Source organism: Rhinolophus hipposideros (genome assembly GCF_964194185.1).
Source record: "Rhinolophus hipposideros genome assembly, chromosome: 1".
Taxonomy (NCBI): Eukaryota; Metazoa; Chordata; class Mammalia; order Chiroptera; family Rhinolophidae; genus Rhinolophus; species Rhinolophus hipposideros.
The window spans coordinates 41,688,392-41,700,403 of record NC_138047.1 but is presented as its reverse complement, the minus strand read 5'-3'; the positions used below and the strand labels follow the sequence as shown (position 1 = coordinate 41,700,403).

At 37.0% G+C, this 12,012-nt stretch overlaps 1 pseudogene across 1 annotated transcript; it reads left to right on the top strand.

Annotated features, from left to right (window-relative positions):
* Nucleotides 1-7,130: 7,130 nt before the first annotated feature.
* Nucleotides 7,131-8,692, top strand: LOC308491554 (PC4 and SFRS1-interacting protein-like; annotated as a pseudogene). Its single transcript has one exon. The product of its transcript is annotated as a PC4 and SFRS1-interacting protein-like (transcript).
* Nucleotides 8,693-12,012: the final 3,320 nt, after the last annotated feature.

Here is a 12,012-nt window from a genome sequence, read left to right as displayed (position 1 = left end):
GAAAAGCTGAAGCCCTTTGCTCTACGTTCAGGAACACGACAAGGTTGTCCCCTATCACCTCTGCTTTTCAACATAGTGTTGGAAGTCCTCGCCAGAGCTATCAGGCAAGAGAAAGAAATAAAAGGCATCCAAATTGGGAATGAAGAAGTTAAATTGTCACTCTTTGCAGATGACATGATGCTATACATAGAAAACCCTAAAGACTCCACCAAAAAGCTATTAGAAACAATCAATGAATATAGTAAAGTTGCTGGCTACAAAATCAACGTACAAAAGTCCATTGCTTTCCTATATACCAACAATGAAATCTCAGAAAAAGAGATAGAAAAAACAATTCCTTTTGCAATTGCAGCAAAAAGAATAAAATACCTAGGAATAAACTTAACCAAGGATGTGAAGGATTTATATGCTGAAAACTATAAGACATTTTTGAAAGAAATTGAAGAAGACACAAAGAAATGGAAAGACATTCCGTGCTCATGGATTGGAAGAATCAACATAGTTAAAATGGCCATATTACCCAAAGCCATATACAGATTTAATGCAATCCCCATTAAAATCCCAATGGCATTTTTTAAAGAAATAGAACAAAAAATCATCAGATTTGTTTGGAACCACAAAAGACCCCGAATAGCCAAAGCAATATTAAAAAAAAAGAACAATACTGGAGGTATCACACTCCCTGATTTTTCCTTGTACTACAGGGCTACAATAATCAAAACAGCATGGTATTGGCGGAAAAACAGACACATAGACCAATGGAATAGAATTGAGAACCCAGAAATAAAACCACATAAATATGGACAGATAATTTTTGACAAAGAAGCTAAAAACATACAATGGACGAAAGACAGCCTCTTCAATAAATGGTGCTGGCAGAATTGGATAGCTACGTGCAAAAGAATGAAACTGGACTGCTATCTGTCACCATGTACCAAAATTAATTCAAAATGAATCAAAGACTTAAGCATAAGACCTGACACAATAAACTGCATTGAAGAAAACATAGGTACTAAACTTATGGACCTTGGGTTCAAAGAGCATTTTATGAATTTGACTCCAAAGGCAATGGAAGTAAAAACTAAAATAAACAAATGGGATTATATGAAACTGAAAAGCTTCTGCACAGCAAAAGAAACTATTGACAAAATAATGAGGCAACCCACTGAATGGGAGAAGATTTTCGCAAACAGTTCCTCTGATAAGGGGCTAATATCCAAAATATACAAGGAACTCATGAAACTCAACAACAAAAAAACAAACAACCCAATTGAAAAATGGACAGAGGACCTGAAGAGACATTTCTCCAAAGAGGATATACAAATGGCAAATAGACATATGAAAAAATGCTCAACATCGCTAATCATCAGAGAAATGCAAATGAAAACCACAATGAGATATCACCTCACCCCAGTCAGAATGGCTTTCATCAACAAAACAAATAGTAACAAGTGTTGGAGAGGCTGTGGAGAAAAAGGAACTCTCATACACTGTTGGTGGGAATGCAGACTGGTGCAGCCGCTATGGAAGGCAGTGTGGAGGTTCCTCAAGAAATTACGAATAGAATTACCATATGACCCAGCAATCGCTCTCCTGGGTATCTACCCCAAAAATATAAAAGCATTTCTCTATAGAGACACGTGTACGCCAATGTTCATTGCAGCTTTGTTTACGGTGGCCAAGACATGGAAACAACCAAAATGTCCTTCGATAGATGAATGGATAAAGAAGTTGTGGTACATATACACAATGGAATACTATTCGGCGCTAAGGAAAGATGATATAGGAGCATTTGTGACAACATGGATGGATCTCGAGAGAATAATGCTAAGTGAAATAAGTCAGACAGAAAAAGCAGAGAACCCTATGATTTCACTGATACGTGGTATATAAACCAGAAAGAACAAGACAAACAAATGAGAAACAAAAACTCATAGACACAGACAATAATTTAGTGGTTACCAGAGGGTAAGGGGGTGGGGGGGTGATGAGGGTAAAGGGGATCAAATATATGGTGATGGAAGGAGAACTGACTCTGGGTGGTGAACACACAATGGGATTTATAGACGATGTAATACAGAATTGTACACCTGAAATCTATGTAAATTTACTAACAATTGTCACCCCAATAAAATTAATTAATAAAAAAAAATAATAATAAAAAAAAAAAAAAAAAAGAAAAGAAATAAGATTCTCCAGCCTACATCTAGAAAATGTGTGAGATCCAAATTCTTTCATAACTTGCACAGAGACCTTAAGCTAAAAGCATAAAAACATGCTGATAATGAGTGACTATATAGGACTACATCAGAGGCAATGATGCGATGATCAATGGGATCATTTCCATAGTCAAAGAAAAAATGAAACCCCAACAATATATAGTTCCATCAAAAGTTCCTGACAAAAATTACACAGCGCACAATAAAATACATTGCCACGAGTAGTCAGGAGAGGCTGAGGAATCATTACTAACAGAGACTAAAATTATATAACTATTATTTTATATTATCGTATGAGACTAAAATTATATGACTATTATTTTATATAGTTATATATTTTATAATATCCAATGAGGGGAAAATATTAAAATATCTATTATTTTATAATATCCAATGAGGGGAAAAGGGGGGGGGGAAATAAAGAAAAGAAAGAGTATTATTAAAGGCAGATGTGGAAAACAAACTTTTCTTTTTTTTTTCCAATTTATTGGGGTGACAATTGTTAGTGAAATTACACAGATTTCAGGTGTACAATTCTGTATTACATCATCTATAAATCCCACTGTGTGTTCACCACCCAGAGTCAGTTCTCCTTCCATCACCATATATTCTTTCTCCCCCCACCCCCTTACCCTCTAGTAACCACTACACTATTGTCTGTATCCATAAGTTTTTGTTTCTCATTTGTTTGTCTTGTTCTTTTGTTGTTTTTGGTTTATATGCCACATATCAGTGAAATCATAGAGTTCTCTGCTTTTTCTGTCTGACTTATTTTGATTAGCATTATACTCTCAAGATCCATCCATGTTGTCACAAATGTTCCTATATCATCTTTTCTTACTGCCGAATAGTATTCCATTGTGTATATATACAACAACTGCTTTATCCATTCATCTATCGAAGGACATTTTGGTTGTTTCCATGTCTTGGCCACCGTAAACAAAGCTGCAATAAATATTGGAGCACACGTGTCTTTATGTATAAATGTTTTCAAAATTTTGGGGGTAGATACCCAGGAGAGGGATTGCTGGGTCATATGGTAATTCTATTTGTAATTTTTTGAGGAACCTCCACACTGCCTTCCATAACAGTTGTACCAGTCTGCATTCCCACCAACAGTGTATGAGGGTTCCTTTTTCTCCACAGCCTCTCCAACAGTTGTTACTATTTGTCTTGTTGATGATAGCCATTCTGACTGGGGTGAGGTGATATCTCATTGTGGTTTTTATTTGCATTTCTCTGATGATTAGAGATGTTGAGCATTTTTTCACATGTCTATTTGCCATTTGTATGTCCTCTTTAGAGAAATGTCTCTTCAGGTCCTCTGTCCATTTTTCAATTGGGTTGTTTGTTTTTTTTTATTGTTGAGCTTCATGAGTTCCTTGTATATTTTGGATATTAGCCCCTTATCGGAGGCACTATTTGCAAAAATCTTCTCCCATTCATTTGGTTGCCTCTTTATTTTGTCGATGGTTTCTTTTGCTGTGCAGAACCTTTTAAGTTTCATATAGTCCCATTTGTTTATTTTAGCTTTTACTTGCATTGCCTTTGGAGTCAAATTCATAAAATGCTCTTTGAACCCAAGGTCCATAAGTTTAGTACCTATGTTTTCTTCTATGCAGTTTATTGTGTCAGGTCTTATGCTTAAGTCTTTGATCCATTTCGAATTAATTTTGGTACATGGTGACAGATAGCAGTCCAGTTTCATTTTTTGGCACGTGGCTATCCAATTCTCCCAGCACCATTTATTGAAGAGGCTGAAAACAAACTTTTCAAATGAAAATTATAGTCAGTGAAATAAGAAAAAAGAACTCAGTAGCTAAGACAAACAAATGATTTCCCCAAGAAGAGAATTGTTGAATGAAAGATAGCTCTGCAGAAATCATCCAGAACATAGTATAAGGGGATACCGAAAGAAAAATAGGCGAGGTTAACAGACATGGAATATCAAAAAGAAATTTCAACATACATTTGGTAGGCATACTAGAGGGAGAGAGATGAGAGAATATGAGAGAGTAAATATTTGAAAATATGTCGATTGAGAAATTTTCAGAACTGAAAAAAGGCATGGGTCATCAGAGAAACTAAATGACTAAACCTGAATCTAACCGCTATGCTATATACTACATCCTCACAAAAACGTATTCTGTATAATTACCACTTATGCAAGGTCTCACAATTAAGTTTGCAAACTTGCTACCATGCACTTACATTCACGGCATTGTACAAACAGTTCCATAAGGTTTCATAACCTCGGTATATCAGTGTCTCACAGTTGTGTTCATGTCGATGGGTGGTGGTGTCTTACTGAGTGATGTTCATTATTGTTGTTGCGTGTTTTTGTGTGTCATTGTGAGAATATCTGAGTTTGAATTAGAGCAACAAACAAACATTAAATTTCTTGTTAAACTTGACAAGAGTGGAAGTGAAATCAGAGACATGTTAGTACAAGTTGTTAGTACAAGACATGTTAGTACAAGAATAATGCCATGAAGAAAACAGCAGTGCACAAATGTATTAAATGTTTTCCTGAAGGGAGAGATTGTGTCACAGGTGAAGAGAGGTCAGGGCAGCCAGTAACGAACAAAACTGACGAAAACATTGCAAAAATTTGTTGAATTGTGCATCAGAATCATTGGCTGACTGTGAGAAGCATAGCAGAGCAAGTAAACATCAACAGAGAAACAGTTGGGAAAATCTTAACTGAACATCTTGGCATGAGACAAGTGTGTACAAAAATGGTCCTGAAGGAGCTCACGGATGAACAAAAGCAAAGGAGAGTTGAAGTTTGCCACGACTTTTTGGAGAGGCAAGAAGATGCTTTGGGCCATTTTATCAATGGTGGTGAAACATGGGTGAACCAATATGACTCTGAAACAAAGCGTTAAAGTGCACAAATGGAAGTCAGCCAATTCTCCACAACCAAAAATGTTCCATCAGTTCAAATCAAGAGTCAAAACAATTTTGCTAACTTTTTTTTGATATCGGAGAGACTATTTATTATGAATTTTTACCAACTGAACAAATAATTAACCAAGTTTACTGTTTGGAAGTGCTGAAAAGGCTGCATGAAAAAGTTAGATGAAAGCAACCTGAACTTTTCACCAACAATTCATGGCTTTTGCATCACGACAATGCACCAGCTCACGCAGCGCTGTCTGTGAGGGAGTTTTTAGCCAGTAAACAAATAACTGTATTGGAAAACCCTCCCACCTGATCTGGCTCTCAATGACTTCTTTCCTTACCTGAAGATAAAGAAAATATTGAAAGGAAGACGTTTTGATGACATTCAGGACATCAAGGCTAATACGATGACAGCTCTGATGGCCATTCCAGAAAAAGAGTTCCAAAATTTGAAGAATGGACCAGGCGCTGGCATCAGTGCATAGCTTCCCAAGGGGTGTACCTCGAAGGTGACCATAGTGATATTCAGCAATGAGTTATGTAGCACTTTTTCTAGGATGAGTTCATGCACTTAATTGTCAGACTTCGTATATCATCTACTATTTGCAGGCCACTTTACATCAATGCTTCTCAACTGGTGACAAGTTTGACCCCTGGGAGACATCTGGCAATGTCTGGAAACCGTTTTTGAACGTCACAAGTAGGGCGTGAGGATGATGGGGAGAAGCGGTTGCTACTGGCATCGGTAGGTACAAGCACGGATACTGCTAAACATTCAAAATGTCAGTAGTGCTGGGGCTGAGAAGCTCTGCTTTACATATATGGACACTAACACAATCCAACAGTAGGTATTTGTCCTCATGAAGAAACTGATATAAAAGAGTTTAAGTAACTTCCCCAACCCCGTGCAGCTAGTAAAGAGAAGAGCTGGGATTCAAATCCATGTTGTTCTCACTCTAAAACCCATGGCCTTCAAATTGTATTTTTTTTTTTACAAGAGTCTAAATCAACAGAGACTGCTATTGTGAATGTGTAAAGAGGGTGCCACAGGACAGAATGCACAGGAACAGACCACTCTGGGCAAACAACTGCTCTCTGACATGTAACCCTGAGGATTAGCACAACAGACTTGTTTCTCTTATGCCTCATCCTGCTCCAGCTGTGTGTGTATTCATATCCCACAGTGGGAGAGAGGCGGAGGCAGTTTGTGCTCCTTGAAAACACCCATGCCTATAATGAATGCTCACTACCACTCTAATGCTCTCCGCTAGTACACTTCCTGCTGGTGGCCTCAAATTTGAAACACACTGTGGTTTTGAGGACTTTCTGGGCCAACTCGACTTAAATCCACTTGTCGATGAGACAACATTAAATTGTGAATATTTTGTACTCACATTCGTCCATCAGAAGTGCCCTCCGGGTGGTCTATTTCTTGTTGGCTCAGCGAATTTGGTAATAGGACACAATATTTGAAATCAAAAACGATCCAGTGACACAACCATGCTGTGTTTCCCGGCCATGATTTCACCTCTTCAACTCATTTAAAAATGGAAACAAGTCTAAATATGCCATTTCAATCATATTCTAAACATTAGATTCATAAATACTTTGCAGTCCAACAAGTATTTTATTATTCTGTGGAGAAAGTGTGTGTGTTATTGTCATTATGGGTAGCTCATGATTCTCACAAGACATACAAGTTCAAGCAGTGCAGTGACTGCGACTGCAGTAGTGATTGGTAGTGGCTGAGGCGCCTCTGTGGCAGCTGATGGCGCAGGTGGCTCAGGTGGACAGAGGCAAAGGCGGCCCACCCGCCACTGCAGCCTCAGCAGCCACAGCCCCAGCAGGAGCGTCAGGACACCCCGAGGCATCCTCCGGGTTCTGCCGCCCCGAGAGCCCTCGTCTCCAGTGCCTCCTCCCTCATCACCTCCTCCGTCCATACTTCAGCACCCCCTCCCTGGGCTTCCGACTCCGGCATCGCCCATCGCCCCTCGGCCCTCGCGAAACATGACTCGCCATTTCAAACCTGGAGACCTCATCTTCATCAAGATGACTGGTTATCCTTCTTGGCCAGCTCGAGGAGATGAAGTTCCTGATGGAACTGTAAAGCCACCCACAAATAAACTACCCATTTCCCCTTTGGGAACTCATGAGACTGCTTTTCTAGGCCCAGAGGATATACTTCCTTACTCAGAAAATAGGGAAAGTATGGAAAACCAAATAAATGAAAAGGTTTTGATGAAGGTTTATGGGAGATACATAACAACCGAAAAGTGAAATTTTCAAGTCAACAGGCCATCAGTTAAACAATCGAATGCATCATTTGATGCTGAAGTCGAAGAAAAAGAACCAGTGTTTCAAAGGAGGATACTGAACATGAAGAAAAAGCCAGGGATAAGGATGTGACTAAAGCAACTGACATAACCACTCCAAAAGCTGCCGGAGACAGAAAGGCAGAAAAGCAAGTAGAAACCAAGGAGGCAGGAGTAGTGCCAACAGCATCTGTTAATCTAAAAGTGAGTCCTCAAAGAAGATGACCTGCATCTACAGAAGTCAAAGTCCAAAACCAACAGGCAGAGCCAAAATGGCACAATAGACCTGTCCTTCAGAGAGCGACGTGGGAACCGAAGAAGACAAATGTAAGAAAAGGGGGAAGAGGAAAAACTACCTAAAAAGCAGCTTTAAAAAGATAATGAAGGCCAGAAAGAAGAAGATAAGCCAAGATAATAAGTACCAGCTAACAAAAGAGAGGAAGAAAGAAGCGGAATCAACAGGAAAAAATTAGCTAAAACAGGGATTACATCAACCTCTAATTCTGAAGAGGAAGGAGATGATCAAGAAGGCGAAAAGAGGAAAAAACATGGAAGAAACTTTCAAACTGCTCATAGAAGAAATATGCTGAAAGGCCAACATGAGAAAGAAGCAGCAGAGAGAAAACACAAGCCAGAGGAACAAATGGAAACTGAGCAATGGAATAAACATGAAGGAGAGAAACCAGAAGGTAAGAAAGTGAAGAACAAACGAGACATATCAATGGATACAAAGGATACATGCTGAAATAAAAAAACTCAGAATTGATAACCTTGACATGAACATACGGATTGAGGCCTTGGATGAGCTTACTTCACCTCAGGTCACAATGCCACCAGCTCAGAAACACACAGAGATGATTACCACACTGAAAAAAAATACAGTGATTCAAAGTAAGTCAGATTACCATGGAAAAGTCTAAGGTGTTTTACAACTTTAAGAAACGTGTTTCTGAGTTGGTGAAGGAGATTCTGTAATCACACAAGTACTGAATAAATCTCTTGCTGAGCAAACAGGAGCATGAAGAAGCAAATAAAACCAAAGATCAAGGGAAGAAAGGGCCAAACTAAAAGCTAGAAAAGGAACAAACAGGTTCAAACACTCTCAATGGAGGATCTGATGTTCAAGACAGTAGTCAATCACAACATAAGGGAGACAGCAGTGAAGAAAGCCAAGGTGAGGCCAGTGGTAAGAAAAAGCCATCCAGTGAAGACAGAGAGACCGATGGATCTTTGAAGGACTCTATGCTAGATAACTAGGTTGACAACACCTGGAATATAAAGAACATTTGACGAGCTTGTAATGGTTTCCATTTGAAATATTCAGATTGCTGAAAGATTTAAATTTTTGTAAACCTAGGTTTTGATGTTTAAAACTTCTTTTGAGGGAGAAAATTCCTTTGTCTTTGTTTAAAAGTAACTAAACATTGCTGAATTGTACTTGTACAGTATCACCAGCTAATTATAGAATAAATGTGAAGAAAAAAATCAATTTAGGAAACGTTGAACTGCTTTTCCAGACATTGGTTGTAGCGTGTTTTCAATTAGTGTATGTATGCTAATGTGTAATTGATAGTAGAAAAAAGTTACATTTTTAAAACTGCTACTTGTATAAACCTTTCCTCTTTTCCCAAATACTGGGGGCTTTATGCATAGTTTTTACAAATCTTTGATTTATCAGACTGTCTTTTCATTGTTTGTGAGTGTTGCAGAAGTTAGGCATTTTTATGGCAGAAAAAATGTTGCTTCTATACCACTCCCTCCTTCTATCTAAAGTTAACCTCACTGTCTACATTGTGCTACATTATCCTGCTGTTTGTAACAATGTGTGGCCTGAATGCTTTTTTGTATGACAACTCGATATTCAACTAACAATTCTACAAGGTACAAAACTCATGTTAATTTTTGAAGGTAATTTAATTTTCTGGCTGGGAATTCAGTGACACCACATGACTTTCTTGCACAGAACAGAATGGGTGCTCGTCTGTAGGAATGATCTGTCTTTAGGATTCAGCCATCTAAGATCCTTTACAGGTACTAGTAGCTGAAACTTAAAACTAAATGATAAAAGTTTATTTTTGAGACATTCCTGAATTCTTTTAAAAGTCGCACTCATTAAGGAAGTCACTAAATAGTATTTTTTAATTGGAAAATGATCCATGATGCTTATGCAGTAAATAAAAGTAAATATTATATAAGGACACTAACCTATTCAAAAAGATGGCAATATCAGAAGGATGTTTGTATTTCTGTATCATACACATGACAAGATGGTAAAAACTGGAAATAGTGCTCTGAGGCAATAAACAAAGTAAAGGAGTACTTTTTTATTGTCCGTATATTCCTATGTGTGGATTAAATTAGGGTAAACCTAGGTTAACACAAAACTTAAGGGTAACTTAACAGATATCTTTTCTAAGATATTTTGATTAGGTCAGTTGGTGGTTTTTAGTAGCTAACAGACACTTCTCATGTTTTGAAACTATGAATATGGGGAAAAGGCTTTTAATACTTCAGTGTTTGCATGTGATATGCATTGTAGACCTCTCAGATAATTGTTTTCATCTATAGATGAAAAGTTTGTATTATTTCAATAATTGGAGTTTCACTGCTCTTCAATAATAAGAGGTCTTACAATGGAACATAGGACCCACTGATTTAAGGGAACTGTTGTTATTATATCTGTTTGGTCCTTAATACAATTAAAATTTGGACAGATTTATTCTACTTAAGTCATAAGTATCAACATGTAAATTTGTTTTGATTAAAGAATTTTTCTATCAAAAAAGCAAATATATATATGGAGAGAGAGAGAGAGAGGAGAGCCAAAAAAAGTGTACACATTTTAAGAAAGGAAAACTATTAAAATTGTAATACTTAATATATACCCATAACAAAAGACAAATACAAGTTACGTTTGACTTCTGCAATTACAAGAGGTACTCAAAGTAGTTACCATCAGAGTACAGACACTTCTGATTACAGCAAACTACTGCTTGAGCAATGTTGACCAAAGTGCCCACTGTATACATTTTTTGGCATGCTGTGTGTGTGTGTGTGTGTGTGTGTGTGTGTGTGTGTGTGTGTATTCATCCTAATGTGATTCTTTTAAAATTAGAAATGTTCTTAATTAATGGGGCTGTGTAATCTTTTCAAAATCTTTTTCAATGTAGTTTATCTTATTCCATAATTTTTCTTATTACTGTTTTTACATATGGGTTTCCTTGGAAACTGGACTTTTAATGGATTTTAGTCACAAATTGGCTATAAAATGCCTTTATTCATTTATCATTTCATTGTAATTAAATCTTCTATATGATGTGGCCTGTTCTAATGTATGATATCCTGTTTCCATGGTAACTGAGATTTTCTACTATCCATAGTTTGAAATGCTTTCATAGTATTTGTTGATTAACTCGTGGGCCCAAAATTGCATTTTGTAAACTTACTTGTAGTGAAACTTACAAAGGAAAGGCTGCAAAAAATATTATCTTGTTTCTTATTTCTTTGAGATTTGCTTTTGTTTTTATGATTCTTTTCCTGATATGCTGCCCTCCTAAAGCAATATAATTTTGTGCCACTAGGAAAAGCAAAATCCCTGACTAAATTTAGCCAACCCAATCATTTTTGTGCTTGGATTGCCATCTACAGTTCTTAAGACCCAGTGGCTAAGAGAAAAAAAAGATCAGCTATAATTTTATGGAAATTTTATAATTTCCATAAAATGGAGAGAGCGAAAAGGATTTGAGTAGCAATTTTCATTCCTTCTTTACTAATATAATAATTTATGGACACTCCTAATCTACCAACAAAGGAAACATAACACCTGTAGTTTTTGCTGTCAACACAGGCCTTTGTTTATTCTAAAAATTTCAGGACAATTTAGAAGGGCTGTAGTTACTAATCACATCCAGAATATTGGAGTAAAACTATGAATCTGTTAATCCCACTGTTCTGTTAATGGCATTATAAAATTAACAAAACTCTTATTCTTGCTATAGAGTAATATTAAGTAAGAATGAACTATACTTAGAACCATTCAATCGTTCAATAAATGTTTATCAGTCACCCCACCATAGCCAATACTATCTTAATCCAGGCTCCAGCCCATCTTATATCCTAATAGCATCCAATTTGACAAGCTCAAATCAGTTTTAAAGATTCTCTTAGCCTTGGTTTTAAAGATTCTCTTAGCCTTGGGTGCTATAAGAGCTAAGCTTGAGTAATATTAATATTTTCATGGAAGTTATTTCTTAAGCCACTCACTGGAGTAAATCAAAACTAATAATATTTAGAAAAAAATGGATACAGAAGAACCTGTCCAGTATTGGATGGTCCTACTAAGTCCTCTTTATGAGTACTGTTATAGAACTCAAGCCACAGAAGGATCACATGCATGTTTTGCATGCCTTCCCTTAGTCTCTGACTAATATATAGATGTAACTAACATGTGCTTTAGAGTCATTAATAAAATTAGAAATTCCCAAGGGTTCTACCTGTGAAACCAGATTGTGAGGAACCAAACTAGTTAAGGAAGACATATTTTATGGAAAAGACCCTTAATCTCTTTAAGTCTCATA